The sequence below is a fragment of the Agrilus planipennis genome, unplaced genomic scaffold (genome assembly GCF_000699045.2).
Source record: "Agrilus planipennis isolate EAB-ADULT unplaced genomic scaffold, Apla_2.0 scaffold38, whole genome shotgun sequence".
NCBI classification, from domain to species: Eukaryota; Metazoa; Arthropoda; class Insecta; order Coleoptera; family Buprestidae; genus Agrilus; species Agrilus planipennis.
Window position 1 is genome coordinate 529,610 of NW_020438882.1, and position 17,994 is coordinate 547,603.

Sequence of the window (17,994 nt, forward strand, 5' to 3'; positions counted from 1 at the left end):
GCGACGCGCTGATGAGATCCAAAAAGATCGAAATCGCGATCCGCGTCTGGCAGTTTCGACAGAATACAGACCACTTCGAATTATTTTATTCGATTATAATGAGTTCTTTTTATTACAGAAAGTATATTTATATTGTTTATGAAGTTAAAAAAAAATGTTAGTTATTTAGTGCAATTGGGCAATGTTCGAATTCTCGATGCGGCAAGGTGTTATTAGAGAGACAGCAGCGCAGTTTAGCTGCCGGTGAGAGATTCTATTTGGTGCCAAATATGCCACCGTTTGGCCCAGTGACAACGTTTATTCTTTGGAGCAGGCCAGTTTCGCCAATTTGACATTCCCGACCTGCTAAGTATATCTTTCTATAGATAGAAAATCAACGGTTTTGTATCTAAGCAACGTTTTAATGTCAGACAGGAGCGCGTCGTATTTTTGTCGAACGTATTACTCATTTCGACAGCCAAAAATGTTTATATTTTACGTTTTCAAAAATTACAAAATATGACAACTTTATACCTTTGGAGTTTATTGAACTTCAAGTGCAAAGAAAAATGGTACTTATATGCCTTAATGATGGAATTGATAACCGATGTCTAATTATAAATTTAAAAAATTGTAGGCTATTAGGGTTACTAACACTCAGGGTTTCGCTCGGAAGTTCAGGGTTTCCAGTATGATTTTCAAATCTTCGGGTTAGAACTTCATCCAATCCATCAGCCCAATTTTTATATAGATTGGTGCAAATTGTCTGTACTACATTGAAGTATGTGTAACAAGAGAGGAAAATACGTAACTACCCTAGACAAAAATATTTTCAGTCTCTCTCCAGTTTCTCAGAGTCCTTCAGAGTCGTTTAGCGTCTCTGACAACGTCTCTCATAGTCCTTCACAGTCTCTCAGTTATTGCCTAGGTGTTTTTATGGATCTCTCACAGTTTCTGTATGAGAGACTCGAACGATAAAATTGTTAATTTAGAGAAACGAGTCTCTCACAGAGCGACTGAATGAATAAAACTGAAAAATTAAGAGATTTGAGTCTCTCGTAGGAAGACTGGGATCTCTGAAATATGTTGAACTTAGAAAATTTTTACCATGTCTAACAAGACACCACTTATTAAAAGATTCGTCTCTCGTTCAGAGACTGGATACGAAATGAGGATCTCTCTATGAGCGACTCGATGAGAGACGGAGAGTCGAGTCTCGCTATCAGAGACTGAGAGACTGAACATTTTTATCTCGGGTAATCAAGCAAAAAATTCCCTAAGCTCTTCTAATTAACCAATTTAAACTATTCAAAACTACTTTTACGTACAAAATAAGCGATTCAAAGAAGACCATATTAGATGTTCAATAAAATTTTCCGGAACATGCTAAATGCAATTGTATTGTGCAAAAACGAAAAGAGTAATCATCGACATTGTTTTTGTAGTTACATTTTTAGAATGTTTTTCCAACTTTTTTCGCGAATTTTAACTCTTATAGGTAATCTTATTGCGAACTTCAATTTAAACGTAAATGCGGTACTTGTTGAGATATTCGGCCTAAAAAGTTAAAAGAAAAAGATTTCACTGTATGATTTTTCTTGAGTTTAGCAATGGTTTTTGAACTGGTGCATATTGAAAATTCATGGGAAGAACTAAATAATGAAATATACAATAAAAATTTCGTCTAAGTGGTTTTAACTATTTCATTTCAAAACAATTTCCACGGTTATAATGAAAGTGTGTCTGTTTTCCATTACAGTAAAAATACTTGTCCACTCCTGAAACATTATTTCTGTAAGATTATCCGACGACGATATACAATTTCGACACGTGGTACCATTAAAACGCAATCGAGGGAGGATAGAAATCTAGATCGAATGTCTTATTTGAAAAAGAAATATGATATTACGAAAAATTGCTTGGAACAACAAAAATCAATTAAAGGGAAAGATAGTTTATCTAGTATATTATACCGATCTAACTCCTAAAGTTTTAAGAAAATAATTAAATTATAAAGATAATCCCCATTGGTATAACAAATAAAACGAAAACCAACACAATTATACAAGTGTAAGCTAGGAGAAAACTAAAATTTTAACCATTAACTACATAATTTACCAATCAGAGACAGTTACCCTCCGCCCTTTTCCAGGTTAAGTTATAGTGCAAAGCGGATTTGAAATGAGAATTTTGGGCAGAAATAAAATTTTGTTGTTGTCATTGGCAAAATGTCAATCCGTTTAGATGACACTTTTATGGCTTTTGCGACTGAAGACGTTGGCCTGTCTGTACAGGGTGGGCAAATTTCGACGTTTGTATGGGCCAAGTCGATAATATTTTACATATATTTGAAGAGGATTTTTTTCGGACACCACTGCATTCTATGTAGAAAAGTTCCTGAAGAACGTAAAAGTTGTTTTTCTCTAATGTTACAAACACCCAAGAAATGGGCATGTAGCCAGAACTCGAAATTTTCAACTTTTGTTTATAACAAAAGACGATAGCAAGCTTTTAAAAACACCAATAAATTTATCTCAAAAAAAGAGATCGAGAAGTCGTCATTAATTATTTTTGTATTTTTACTCACCCTGTACTATTAATTTTAGTTCATCCCGTCTTAACCTTTTGCTTAGATTATTTCACCTTTCATCAACTTCTAAGTTTTAGATGATTTCCTTGCTGAAAATGCGAAAATTGCTGCTTTTAGAAATTTCTGGTAATCTCTGGATTATTAGACTTGTTTTTGTTTACGAAATTCTCTGGAGATGAAACTCAACCTAAAGAATTTTTGCAAACAGCCATTTTCGCACTTACTGTTAAACATTCTGACGCAGCAAGGGCGAGATTAAGAGGAGATGGATCTATTTAGCTCACAAAAACCCTTCGGATAATCTTTTTGTTTATGAGTTATTGAGGACTCCTGGGCGATGGTTCAATTTGTAAAATCCCAATAGCCGCTCTGTGTTTGAAGACCTTCCCCGAAAAGAAATCTATTTACATGTCTTCATCCTAAATTATTGATCAGTTTACAAGCGAATTATTTACTCAATTTCCTTTATAGACATGGTATACCATACCGTTGTGGTACCTTTATAAAAAAACTATCGAATTTCTTTTTTTAGTTAGGTGTTATCCTTAATTCAGGAAGCATCTTAAAAATAACCGTAACAATTGTATTAAAGAACCCATTAAACAGCGCATTAGGAAGAAATTGACAAATCAGTTTGGGTTTCATGGATGCATCTGTTCTGGTTACAGAGCACTTCCTTACCGACAAGAGAAAACGTTTAGGTCGTACAAATACAAAAAAGTATTTTAGGATAACTAGGTTCCAAGCCGTTGCCAGATTATGTGCCTAATCAAGACAGGCTCACAAAAATTTCGGGATAGACTGAACGCTGAATTTTTACACATTTATATTTACATAATTCGCAATATTTTTATTAATTTTATTTATCAAGCAACAGCGCTAAACCCACCCGAAATCGATGCTACATTCGAAATCGCTACAACTTAGAAATTGGTGACAGAAATTTCGAAATCCTTGAGTACATCCAGGCTAGCGGCTAGGGCAGTCTCAGCGTACCCCTGATGAGTGATGACTATGGCCCTACTGGCTTCCTTACACTTTTAGACAAAGTTAAATAATTTACAGGAAACAACACAATGTCGATGTTTTGTTTCGAAAATTAGTCGTATAACCTTGCGGTTGTGAGCTCAACAAAAGTCGAAATGATTTTGCACGTTTGTATAAAGAGTGCAGTTATTTTGGATGATATCAATTAGGAAACCGTGAACGGAAGTATTTTAAAGTTTAGAAATTCGACATTGACTTCCTGTTTAAAAGCATGCGGTTTAAGAAATAAAATTAGTTTTTATTCACATAAAATTCAACACAAACGTTTCAGATTGATCAACGGTACCTAAAATAAGACATGAAGTGAATGTATCTATGTAGGTCCGCCGAATATAATTTAACTAAAAAGAAAAGCTTAATATAATCGAAGATGTAATAATGTTGCTACTGATCGAAGGTTTAGTGTTGTGGTGAATGTATTATAAGGTAATCAATCTATAGCAAAACATCACAACGTGTTGCGTCCTTTATTATTTTCTTTATGGTAAAAATAATGCGTAACCTCGGTCCTATTAACAGCGTTAAACTTACATATAAATTGAGTAAACTAGGTTACCTAGTTAAAAGCTCGGGATTTCTTTCTTAATAATATAAAATACGATTTAATACGTTAAACAAATACAAATATTCAACACAGAACATTTGAAGTTAAAATATTATAACCTCTGTTTCACAACATTAATGATGGAAAACGTTAAATAAATGAAAAAAGTTTTATTAGATATTACAATATTCATGCATATTATTGTAGAAGTAAACTGTGTATTTGTTCGTTATATTAGTTAACCTGTACAAATGTTTAATAAAAACAAACAAGTGCACGCCACAGTTTTTACGAACGTTTGAATGAAAACCGTTTGTACTACTTAAGCACATGAGCCGTACTCCAGAACAAATCAAATCTATGTCTACGTCTTTTTTTTGACAGTCAGTGTTAAACAACAGCCTTTCGCTTTATTGAGGGGTCGGTAAGAACTCGTGGCGGCAGGGTGTCGATATTGTCAACGTTTTATAATCCTTTCCCGTAGGAAAAGTTTCCATTGAACTTCAATGGGAATCAATCAATTCCATTCAAACCCATCTGGCATATGTGGAAAAATAATTGTTTCCATTTACAATAATTCCATGAATATTTACATAGAAAAAATTTCCATTGATTTTCAATGGGAACTAATGCAGAATTTATAAATTCTATTTAAAACCATTCAGTATAAATTGAAAAACAATTGGGTACCTAAAAATGGAAAAGATCTGGTTTTTATTTGGAATAATAATTGTCATGTAATTCATATTTTTATTTCGTTGAAAAACCTCATATTTCATCTTGATTAAAACGAATGTCATTTAATTACCACTAATAAGAATTAAAGGTAAAAAATAAAGAATTGCCACTAGAATTTCCATTGGGTTCAGGAATGGAAGTTCCAATGGAACGCAACGGAAATCTCATTGCGTTCAGCAATGGAAATCCCACTGAGTTCGGGAATGGGATTTCCACTAGAATTCTAGTGAAAATTCCATTCATCCCATTGGCAATTCTCCATTTATTACAATTAATTATTATCAGTGGTAATCAAATGGCATTTTTTTAATGGAAATAGAATGGAAATTTTTCCTATGGGCTAAGTATAATGAATACTGTTTGAACAGTATAAAATGTTGAAAATACATAAAAAACATCAATTTAATGTGAGAAAGTAGGTGGTTAACCAGGGTTATCTGCATTCATCGAAGATGTAAAATTAAACTAAATATCAAGACTTACGTCACATTTACATACACTCATTCCTTCCTTTCTTTGGTGAAAGTACGGAAGGACGAATTGTGTAAATTGTGTTTGACAGTACAGTTTATATGGTAATTTTGACTTATCATTCATGTCTGCTCTAATTGCAAAGCAGTCTATCTAATGACAGACGCCTCCGCGTGTATGTATAGTCAGGGCCGTATCTAAGGGTACACTAGGACATGCTGAGCCAGTCCTGGAAATTTTTGAGGCTGCCCTAACCGCTAGCCTGAACTTATTGCTAAGGATTTTGCAATTTCTTAACTATTCAATGGTATAAATAATACTATTGCACCAGCAAATGGTAATGGTTATTGCATTCACTTGTAATAAATTTTAAAAATCTCATGTGGACTTTAGATTTTGTTCGTGGCAGAAGAATCAAGAATTAACTTAAAAATTAATTATTATCTATACTTTATGAGAGTAAATAAAAAGGTTCTGCTTCGGTATGGTAATATTTACAAATCGACATACCTGTTAACAGTTATTAAGAAAGAAAGTAGTCTGTAATATAATGATTTCTAAGATAATTTAATTCATTTAAAATAGTTCACTTTGTTTCACTAAAACAGCAAGACGAAACGTACCTATCGGATTTTTTTAAACTTTATCAGATTGTGAGGAGTTAGAGATGTTTTTAAATAAAATGGAAACGGTACTGACAAAACAGTACTATATGAAACTAAGTAAAAGTAAAACAAAAATACTGGTATGCAAGGGAAGAAAACGTAGGGAAAGAGCGAATATAAAGATAGGAGACGAAAAATTAGAAGAAGTGGTTAATTTTATGTATCTAGGAAGTCAGATAAGTCAGGACGAAAGGAGTAGTAGGGATATACAGCAAATGATAACGCAGGATCGAGTCGCCTTCAATATAAAGAAGTCACTTTTATGCCCTCAAACGGTTAATTTGGAAATTCTAAAAAGGTTGTTAAAGGTGTGTTAAAGGCGCTGTATGGGTGCGAAACATGGACGGTAGGTGCTGTGGTGTTACAGGCGAATGAGGATACCGTGGATAGAGAATGTTAGAAATTAAGAGGTATTAGAAAGAATAGGAGAACAGAGGACTGCATGGAAGTCAATAAAAATAGGCGAGAAAAGTTGGTAGGACACCTACTCAGGCATGAAGGTCCTAATCAGAGACATATTAGAGACAGAAACGGGAGTTAGGAGGGGTACAGGTAGGCCTACATTAGAGTACTGTTTAAAGATATTAGTTGTTCTCGTTTTAGGGAAATGCGAAGATTAGCTCAGGATAGGAAAGAGTAGAGGTGCGTGTCCAACCAGTCTCAGAACTGACAACCTTATGATGATGATCAGGTTGTGAAAAGCTTTAAAAGTGTGTTTCAATGTAATTTACAAAACTAACAAAACGTATAACCCCGCGCTTACTAGCTCTTCCACGAACGGACCAGTGCAAATTGATAATTATTAACGAGGTAAATTCCCACTAATAAAAGTTCTATTTAAACAAAAGAAAAAAGTCAGGAAACCGCATTCGGTTTACCACGTACGAACGAACAACTAAAACTACAAGGCTGTTAAAATGCATTTGTCTCGTTTAAAATATTTATAACAGCGAAGGACATTTATAAAGAAGAAAAAAGCAAATCAGCATTATACTGATTGTTTAGGCCGTCCGTCGGAGGTTACTGTCATAAAACAGTTAACAGAATTGTATTATGTTTACGTACGTATATAGTAAATTATTAATATACACACTCATACATAATGGACATCATTTCGTAATTATATGAGCGAAAATTATGACGAAATTTGCATAATATTTGCGTTTATTTTTTATGTTAGCCGAACAAAAAAATCAATAAAAGGAAAATGTGCTATTGTATTTACAACATCGGAACGAATTATAGCAGGTATAGAATAAAGTTCGACTTAAAATTTACGAATTTGTAAACTGTATACGGCATTTTAACATCGTGTTGTAAGCTCTTTTATGTTGTTTGCGTCGTGAAAAACAAAATGCTTAATTCTGCTAATCCAAATCAAATCCGAGAAAATCAAAGCGATATACGTGGTGTCCTGTCCTGTAGATTTAGTGGGCAATTTTAAACTAGGAAAGGAAGGCTGAAGACCATTATATCTACAGTTTTGAGTTATCCGCCCTTTTTGAATTGGCACCCCTATAACGTCTTTAATAATTTTTGGTTTTTTAATGACATGTAGGCATACTTTTTTTCAATCTAAAAATCTAATTTTAAAATAATGCCAATATGCGGTTTGCTTGTCATTAAATTTATGATAGCTTGAAAGTAGAAAAAATGTTATCCAAAAATATCAAGATATATTTTGGACTCGAAAACTGTAGGCCGTTCAATTAGGCCAAATTTTTTGAGTTCTTTATTGTTAACTGTATATAGTTATTTTCACTATTTACGGAACACTCTGTATGTATGGCAAATTCTAGGTTAAATGTACGAATACACTAACAACGTTTTCCGGATATTCGACAATATTTCTAATTATCTTGTGGTTTAAAATGTAATTAGTAGATTTTTGAGGTATATTTTTAGTTTAGATTATATAGTCTATACCTACTGTGTGATAGAAATTGTGTATTTTTTTTAATCTGCTTCCATCTAGGTGTCTAATGAAGTAAGAATGGGGAAATTTTGAAAACATTTTACTACCACAAAAGAACCGTCTTAGGAAGAACATTAAAGTTTTATAAAGGTCACGTTTTCCGTGACCCAAGCATTTACTGCAAGAACGCATATAATGGCATGCACGAACGTGGCCTAAATTACAATTAACTATGTCAGTTTCGGTGGTCGATAAGAACTGATAAGACCATGCAATGTAATCTGTTGAATAAATTTGTATGTTTAGACATTACAATCACGAAACCTCAAACAGAACGTAGGTATTGAATTAACTAATGGAAAATTCGAAGAAATTGTTTCTATTTAATTCACATTTTAATTAAATTAAATAAAACAGGCAAATTGTGCGGGTTCTCTACTTGTTTACTAATTTCGATTTAATTAAATACAACTGAATAACCACTAGGTGGTAAATTTAACCACTTAATAACACAATGCATCATCCCCGCGTAAAATTTCATTCAACTAGAAAGGTGTGTCAGAAGGTCGGATAGACAACCTACAACAATCTACCCCGTGTTTAGCCATTTGCTTATGGAAGATTTAACTCCAAAAACTTAAAAACGAACCATTGTAGTGAAACTTCGTTGGTCGAACCTTACCCTATACCCTATACTGAAAAGTTTCATTGTTAGTTCGGCTAGCCATACCTGATAATTTAATATTACTGTAGACCGTGCATTATTTCAAATAAATTTTTTTTAGTAATAATTGCCCTATGTCCGAAATAAGGGGTTACAATTTAAAGATTCAATGCCAGATCGATTGGACTAACTAAGTAAAAGTGTACCAGCAAAATTCATGCAAAAGTTTTGCAGTATATCCACGTTATTACGAGCCAATGAAATCTATTTCTTCTACAAATGCAAAATAGTTATTATTATATTATGAGAAAGTAAATGTAGATACTATAGATACATACAATGTGAAAGTATAACAATTTTTAAGAAATGTAGGTTATCTTACAGCAATAATGAATTGCAGCCTAGCTATCCAGGGTAAAAAAGCCACATCTCGACATTGGTACTCCATTTACTACGGTTGCCAATAGCAAATCTGTATCAATCGAAATAATACCTGATTAGCAAACCGCAAAAAATCTTAAGTTGACCTGTTTGCGTAATAACGTAAGAAAAAAGGATCATACGTATATATGCACCTACACACTTCTTGCTGTCTTGCAACAATACTCTTTTGCTAATTGAAACGGATAAAAATAATTTTTATGAATCACTGGAGGTTATCCTAAAATAAGCAAAAAATTATGCACCCGAAGCTACAACATTCATTGCACTTGTTAGCAATTTTGTTTACCAAGGTTGTTCAGCAATACCGTTAAAAAACCGACAAGTTTAATTTGTAAACAATAAAAAATGAATTAGTCGAGCCTTCAAAGAAATTAATTAAAATAAAAAAGCTCAGATTGTAGACAAATAAAAACAAAAGTAAGAAACGATATAGAACAATAATGAGCAAAAAGATTATAAAATTTGTTAAACAAGAAATAGATAGCAACACACTAAATGCTGCTCATAGCAAATTTAAATGAAATTGTTTTTAATTACCTTAATAAAATTTACCAGCTGTATACCTAATCAAGATAAAACAAAGTAAGTAGGAAAGTAATGTAAAGTACTTTTACGGTAATTAGGGTGAGCACCTTTTTGGTTTATTTAAGATAAAAAAGTTTATAAGTCCATTTATTATGAGTATTTTACATTTGTTCTATCTAAAGTCCATATATATCTGAAAAAGGTTACAGTAGGGGATGATTTTTCAAACAAATCCGTTGATTTCTACAACCCTTTTACAGAAGCACCTACTTAAATACAAAGCATTGGGAAAATAATATACGACGCAAAACTTTTCATTAGCACTTATTATTTAATCAAGTTGACAATATTTCGAGGCTGAAATTATGTTGATAAATTGATCTTGTCACGAAATTATACGTCCCACGCTAAATTTCCACCAGTTTTTCACGGGAAGAGCCAGTTTCCTTAAGGTTACTACATAAATACACACACATATTTACAAGATGATTCGCCGGAACGACGAAATAAAGTACAGAAAATTACAAAACATTTGGTTGTGATTGTTGTCAAAGATTTTATTTAAAAATTTCATTTACTTTTATCCAAATATATACATATCCCTAGTCAACTAAAGGACTTTTTTTTTAAAAGTTAGTCTGCATTCTTAAGAAAAAATTAAGATCTAGTGATGGAAAGGTACTATTACAGAAGATGATTTCAGTGAATTGTCCTGTATACGAATTAAATAAGTAACTACCTAAATACAAAATGTAAATTCTTCAGCAGCTGAATACGATGTGTTACTGTAAAATCAATAAAACATTCCCTACACTGAAACGGACGATAACGCTGATATGGGCTATTAAAAACGCACTAAAGAAAACGCCATAAAAATAAAATAGAACGATTACAATCGGGAAAACTTTGACGCGAGATGAAAGGTTCCTTTTTATTTTTGTTAAACAATCGTAATAAAAAAGGTGTTCTAATCCAATGAGCCGAATAATATATACGATAAATAAAAACAATGTCATTGTAATTATGGAAAATCCCTAGTTTTCGAGTGGAAATTCTCCAACGTTACGTTTCCTTTCAGGTGTTTTCCGTTAAAATAATAGTACATACGTATGTGTAGATTAAACTGCTTACTAATAATATTGTCGTAAACCATCCCTGGATGGTACGATGTTGAAAATTTCGAAGTATATTTAGAAATATTGCAACAATAAATTGAGTTATCAAGTTATATACACGTACATTACACATGAATATCAACGCAACCTTCAGAAGGACTTTTCTTAACGATTAGTGAAGACCTAAAATTCTGCATCTTACATATATGAATATTTTACATAACAGAAATTGACAATTCGGTATACAGAAAAATTAAATTGATTTCAATTGACTTACACTAATGGTAAGAGCATTGAAATGAATGTCCACTTAATTTTTAAAATAGAAAATTAAAACAGTTATAAAATCACGTACCAGTATTGAGACCGATATTATTATTGACAATAGTCAACTATTAGTTTGTGAGAGATAGAGTAAAAATACTTGTCCACTCCTGAAACATTATTTCTGTAAGATTATCCGACGACGATATACAATTTCGACACGTGGTACCATTAAAACGCAATCGAGGGAGGATAGAAATCTAGATCGAATGTCTTATTTCAAAAAAGCGCGTTTTAGAAAATACGGTTAAAGTTGGTCTGTGTTCTGTCGGACCTGTCTGCGACGCGCTGATGAAATCCAAAAAAATCGAAATCGCGATCCGCGTCTGGCAGTTTCGACAGAATACAGACCACTTCGAATTATTTTATTCGATTATAATGAGTTCTTTTTATTACAGAAAGTATATTTATATTGTTTATGAAGTTAAAAAAAAATGTTAGTTATTTAGTGCAATTGGGCAATGTTCGAATTCTCGATGCGGCAAGGTGTTATTAGAGAGACAGCAGCGCAGTTTAGCTGCCGGTGAGAGATTCTATTTGGTGCCAAATATGCCACCGTTTGGCCCAGTGACAACGTTTATTCTTTGNTTAATTTTTAAAATAGAAAATTAAAACAGTTATAAAATCACGTACCAGTATTGAGACCGATATTATTATTGACAATAGTCAACTATTAGTTTGTGAGAGATAGAAAATTATTGTTATAAAAACTTACCGAAAAGGTTTGATACGATGAGAAAATATATGTTTCTAGCAGGTAACAAAAATAAACAAACTATACAATATATGTTATCAGATATAAAAGTAGAAAAATACAAAAGTTGTAGACTACTAAGTAATAACAAAATTCACCCGCACTCGCGATCGCGCCTAGCGCTGTACAGTAATGACGCGCTACAGTGCAACCGTCGATATATAACTTCGAGAGAGGCGTCCCAACGGCTTGACGTCATTTCTGACGCAGTAAAGCGTTACCGCGGTAACGGTTTGTTTAGATCTCGCGCTCTCGCGCCGATTGCGTCATAGCCGTGCTACTACCGCCCTTAACACTACCCCAGATAACCAATTTGCTGTAAACTTACCCTGGATTTCGCATATAACGACTGTTACACCAGCACATAACTTTTTAATAGAAAACTCATCCAGGACACTCAGCAAGATGGAGCAATTACTTTTTGTCGTATTATTTCACAAACGTACTGTACATTTGGGGTAATATTTTAGGATTATCACATTTATAGTCGCGAGTAAAAGCACTTTATGACAAATGGTAATAAAACAGCATTTGTGGCTGTTTTTAGACCCATTTGACACAAAATTGCGTAGGTGTTACAGGGTGTGTCATGGATGAGCAAAAAGTTAAGAGAAAGTCGAGGACTTCACACAAGGAAACTTATTAACTGCGTTTCCTCTCATTTGTGTGAGAAAATCTGTGTCAGGTACTATCTACATTAACGGTTGGTGCTTCAAATTCTTATTATTTTGAAGCTTTTTTCCGAAATAATAAGCTTCAAGTTAGTTTGCAATTTGTCTCTCGCGTCCATTTCCAAAAAAAACTCCCAAAATCTGAATAGACGTTTGAAGGGCGTGTTCAAGGATTGGTCCTACTCCTTTCGTACTGAGAATATCAGTACATGATTCGCTACTTTACCTGAGAATGCTATTGGGAAAAACGTCGGATAAACAGTTATCGAGTACTAATCACCTAACGCCGGCGCCTTTCGATCAGGACCACCTAAACGTCTGGAATTAATGTTATAGGCTGGTAATTTTAATTAAAATTACTTAGGCATGTTTTAGTAATTATGGGTATCTAGGAAGTCAGAGAAGTCAGGACGGAAGGAGAAGTAGGGATATAAAGCAGAGAATAGCGCAGGGTCGAGTAGCCTTCAATAAAAAGAAGTCACTTCTATGTTCGCAAACGGTTAATTTAGAAATTCGAAAAAGATTTTTAAAGGTGTATGTTGTATATGAGTAGCCCTGACGGATGCGAAACATCGACGATGGTCGCGGCGGAAAAGAAATGATTAGAAGCGATCGAAATGTGGTGTTACAGGCGAATGATGAGGATACTGTGGCTAGAGAAGATTATAAATGAAGAGGTATTAGAAATAATAGGAGAACAGAGGACTCTATTTAAGGCTGGTAGGACACCTTCTCAGGCATGAACGTCTAATCAGAGACATATTAGAGGCAGAACGGGAGTTAGGAGGGGTAGAGGTAGATCTAGATTAGATTACTGTTCGCAAATAGTTATGGATATGGGCTGTTATAGTTCTAGGGAAATGCAAAGATTAACTCAGGATAGAAAAGAGTGGAGGTACGTGTCTAACCTGTCTTAGGACTAACGACCTTATGATGATCATGCGCCTCTCTTGAAAAGTCAAAGATGATAAAAATGATAATAAGGAAAGTCAAGGACTTTGAGGTGTTGAGATATTCATATGTTTTCTTGTGAAAGTTTTCACGCAGAATTTTTCCGAAAAATTAAGTTCCAAAGTCGTTTGTTATGTGTGTGTCTCTCTCTCTCTTTCTCTGCCACTATCAAAATGAGCTTCTCTAAACAATATTAATAAGCATGTAAGCCTTAATAAATACGTTTAATTAAAATTACTACTTTTATTAGTTTAGAAAAACTTATATCGAAATGGTTAGTCGTATACGTATCCTAGATGCTCTTGGCCGCTTTCTAGAGTAGGACGATATAAAGGGTTGAATGCTGCACCGAAAGGTCCTAAGATGGCATTTGCGGAACAACGAACCAAATTCCGGTAGAAAGCTTTTATAGAACAAGCTATTAAAAAAGGTAGTTTCAACAATTCATCCAAAAATTCTCAAATATGGTGACACAAAATCCACAAATTAAACAAAATCCAAACGATATCTACGAAAATAAACATGTTTCACTAAGAGCCAAGCCTGAAATATATTTCGAAAATTTTATTTTCATAGCCGCAAAAGCAAAGTCATCAAAGGAATCAGCACTAATACTTAAGGAAAGCTACGGACTTGTTTTCGTGGATTGTGGACGTCCCAATATCCTCCTGATGGTGTCATTTAACGCAAACGGAGCAAGAATAATGCATAGTGAACCGGAAAAAAAACAAGTTTAAGAAAACGTGACAGAAAACAAGTTTGACGAAAGGGAATTATCAAAATAAGTGACAACATTAAGCTAATCGCAAAAATAATCCTTCAGTAATATGAAAGTTTCAGCAAAATCTCCTTTATAAATGATGCAAAACCTCATCACTCAACCATACATTATAGGAATAGTATACAGGCAAAACGTGTGGGTTGGTAAGTGGTGCAAATAATTTTCACACTCTTTTTTACCTTTTGTTGTGTGTAAAAAAACACGTAATTAGAAACAATCGACAAACAACTAAATCAACTGTTAGAGCCATGAAAATATAGTATGACGCAGTCTACCAAGTGGATCTGAGAAAATCTCCGAATAGAGAGCCAAAGGTTGTGAGACTAACTCTGCAACGCTCCACTTTCCCACCCTGAAAAGGTTGAACAGAAGAAATTTTGCATATTTATGTAAGAAAAAAAAAAAGGATAACACATTTACATAATATGATAAAAATATTATGCATCACTTTGGTTTTCACCAGAAAGCTTAAAAAATTTTAAACTTATAAAAGCATTTTACTCATTTTATCGCTGTGTTGATAAAAGTACTTGTTATTGATCATCTAACTGGTGTTTATATACGTGGCGCTTTCTTATCATTTTTACTGTGAAAATATCTTGAATTTTGTATATTTGTAACAAAGCTTAGCAGAAAAATTATATCCTAAAATAAGGAGCTTCGTATTTATATACTATCGAATAAGGAAAACATTACATAAGTTAGAATATAGAAAACAACACCATACGGAATGAGGAAAACGTGCTTTATAACAAAGTAACAATTACCAATATATATCTATAATAAACTGTTGATAAATCAAAAAATGTCCTTATCAAACAAGACATTCGAACCTTGAAAGAATAAAACATTGACAATAAAATTAAATATAATAATCGTATATAAAAGAAAGACTTGTAATACTTGTGTAACTTGTGATAACGTTTCTATGTAATAACTATTGAGATACTGTAAAGTAGTATAATGGATTTTCAAATTACTCAAAAACTGAAGAATAAAAGTCAAACAGTAAAACATGCAATTAGTTAACGTTTAGTTATTTCAAACATTATATTTACTATAACACAATTTTTCAGTTATGAATATAGAAATTCCATAAAGATTTTATTAAGAATATATATAATGTTCGACAAGTCTTAAACTATAATTACCTAAAAGGATAAATTGATGTGCTCGATTTTGACATAATCAATAAGTACATGCCATATTCTGGAAGAAAATGGGTAAGGAAATCTATTTCCCTTTGTTATTCTAAAAACAACAAGAAAATAATTTTGATAAATCGCTTACAACAGGGGAAAACTGTGTCAGAAATGAATTATACTTTATAACTAAATTACTCCGTAAAAAGGAATGAGAAAGAATGGTATAATAGGAACTGTCCGTGTATTTTCTGAAACAAGGATTCTCCATAAAATCCTTGAAGTGTACTTACAAAGTACTAGATATAAATAATTTAACTGCTGCTTCCTCTAAAAGTAATAGTTTGCTGAATAGTTTCGTCCCACATATTTTCTTTTATATGTGAAAAAATAATATGCAAATAAGTAAAAGAAAAAAAAGTAGAAACTATGTAGTCTAAAAATGGGCATTAACCGATTTATTAAATAACTTTACAGGGCTTACAAGGACTACGGAAATCTACGACGAATGATAAGAAACATTTGAACACACAAAAACTGTGGAAAAAATCGAATAGACCAAAGGAAGAGGTAAATAATCTATGGAAGATGGTAAAACTAAAAAACTTGATTATGCAAACTATAGAAGGAAATTAAAATACCGTAAAAATTCAGTTAAAATAATAGTCAGCAGATTTTAATGATGTGTTTTCGTAATTTCCATTTCTTTCGTTAAAAATTCTACTTTCTCGCAACAACAAGGTGCAAGAGGTTTGTGAAACAAATAATGAGTAATTGTAATTAACATTTAACCGTTATTCGTATATAAACAATCGAAACAAATTGTCATTAGCATAACATTGGTCACACTTAATTTTCATGTTTTTAGTACAGATGTAAACGTATTTTGTAGAACAAATTGTTCAAGGAAATGCTAAAAATAAACACCAAAAGATTTTTTTAATTTATCATTCACAATATGTATCGATGTTGCCATAGAAACTAATGCTGCAAAAGGTTGCTTTATATTGGATTTACTTCCGTTTTCAAAGCTCTCTGTAGTTTCATAAATAGCGCTATTTCTAAAAAAAAGTTTCAATCATTTAAAATTCATTACTATTTCATTCTTTATTATAACAATGTTTTTATTGCGCAATGTAAAATTAAATCGTTGCATCATAGAATCATTCCTGAACAAATTAAATCAATAAAAGTTGATCTTTAAAACTTGTAGGTATTCTTTCCGATCTAAACAACGTTCGAAGATGCATTCCCGTGTCTTGTTATTTAATTGCAAAACTAATTGTTAAATTTAATTACTTACTCGAGTTTGTTTTTATTAGCAACGTGTTACGTTGTTTAGTAGAATACTTTAGCCTGATCATCTATCTGGTGTATTTACAACAGTTTTCTTATAAATATAGTAGAAAAGTTGGTGCCAGGTATAATACTGTAGGTGCACGAGGAATTGTAATTCATCGAAACGCAACGTCATTATTTAAAACATTATTGTAAGCGTATTGTTATGTGTGTATTTTAATTCTAGGTATCCTTTATGAAAACAAAACATGGTTTATTGTTAAGCACTATTATGTTCTTAAAATTGTTAGCAAAACATGAAAATAACAAGTTCATATATTGGATATTATAAAGGTGTGTTTAGAATAAGCGAATAAATGCCTTACCGCCTTTATTGTTTATAACGTTCACGCCGAGCACTCTTAAGGCGCTAGAGCACGAACTCGTTCGAGGTAAGGCAAGGTGAAACGAATACGTCTTCCATGGCGCGAATTTTTATGAATATGAAATGATATAATTTTCATGGTACAGCCAGATGACTGCCACTTCTTTTACCTCCGCTGACTTCGTTTATACTTATCAGAGTTGCTTAGGATACAAACGGATCATTTGTTCCGCCTCGCTTTACCTCGAACATATTCGTGCTCAGATGTACACGCACCTTTATATTACGTTAACATCGAAACTTCTGATAAAAAATGTGGAGAATGAATTTTCATTCAAAAGGTGTTATAAAATTCATCATCATCATCATAAGGTCGTCAGTCCTAAAACTGGTTGGACACGTACCTCCACCCTTTCCTATCCTGAGCTAAAGTTCGCATTTTCCTAAAACTAGAACAACCCACATCCTTAACTATTTGCGAACAGCAATCTAACCTAGGTCTACCTCTACCCCTCGTTTCCTGCTTCTGCTTCTAATATGTCTCTGACTAGACCTTCATGCCTGAGAAGGTGTCCCTGTTCTCCTATTCTTTCTAATACCTCTTCATTTCTAACCGTTTCTACGCACGTTATCCTCATCATTCGCCTATAATACCACATTTCGAAGACTTATAACCTTTTCTTTTCCGCCGCGCCCACTGTCTATGTTACGCACACGTACAACGCCGCGATCCAAGCATACACCTTTAAAAACCTTTTTCGAATTTCTAAATTAACCATTCGCGAGCATAGAAGTGACTTCTTTTTATTAATGGCGACGCGACTATGCGCTATTCTCTACTACTACTCCTTCCTTCCTGACTTATCTGACTTCCTAGATATCTAAAATTGGCCACTTCTTCTAATTTTTCGACTCCTATCTTCATATTCGCCTTTTCCCTACTTTTTCTTCCCTTGCATACCAGTATTTTAGTTTTACTTTTATTTATTTTCATACAGTACTGATCTATCA

The 17,994-nt window shown here is 33.1% G+C and overlaps 1 protein-coding gene across 1 annotated transcript in view; it reads right to left on the reverse strand.

Moving 5' to 3' along the window:
• The window catches only part of LOC108745212 (protein Tob1), a 58,263-nt gene extending 46,352 nt beyond the window's left edge, over nt 1-11,911 (reverse strand). The window contains exon 1 of the mRNA XM_018481345.2: nt 11,737-11,911. The gene's annotated coding sequence lies outside the window, so the exon portion shown is untranslated. The remainder of the gene's footprint in view (nt 1-11,736) is intronic.
• Between the last annotated feature and the right edge of the window lie 6,083 nt (nt 11,912-17,994).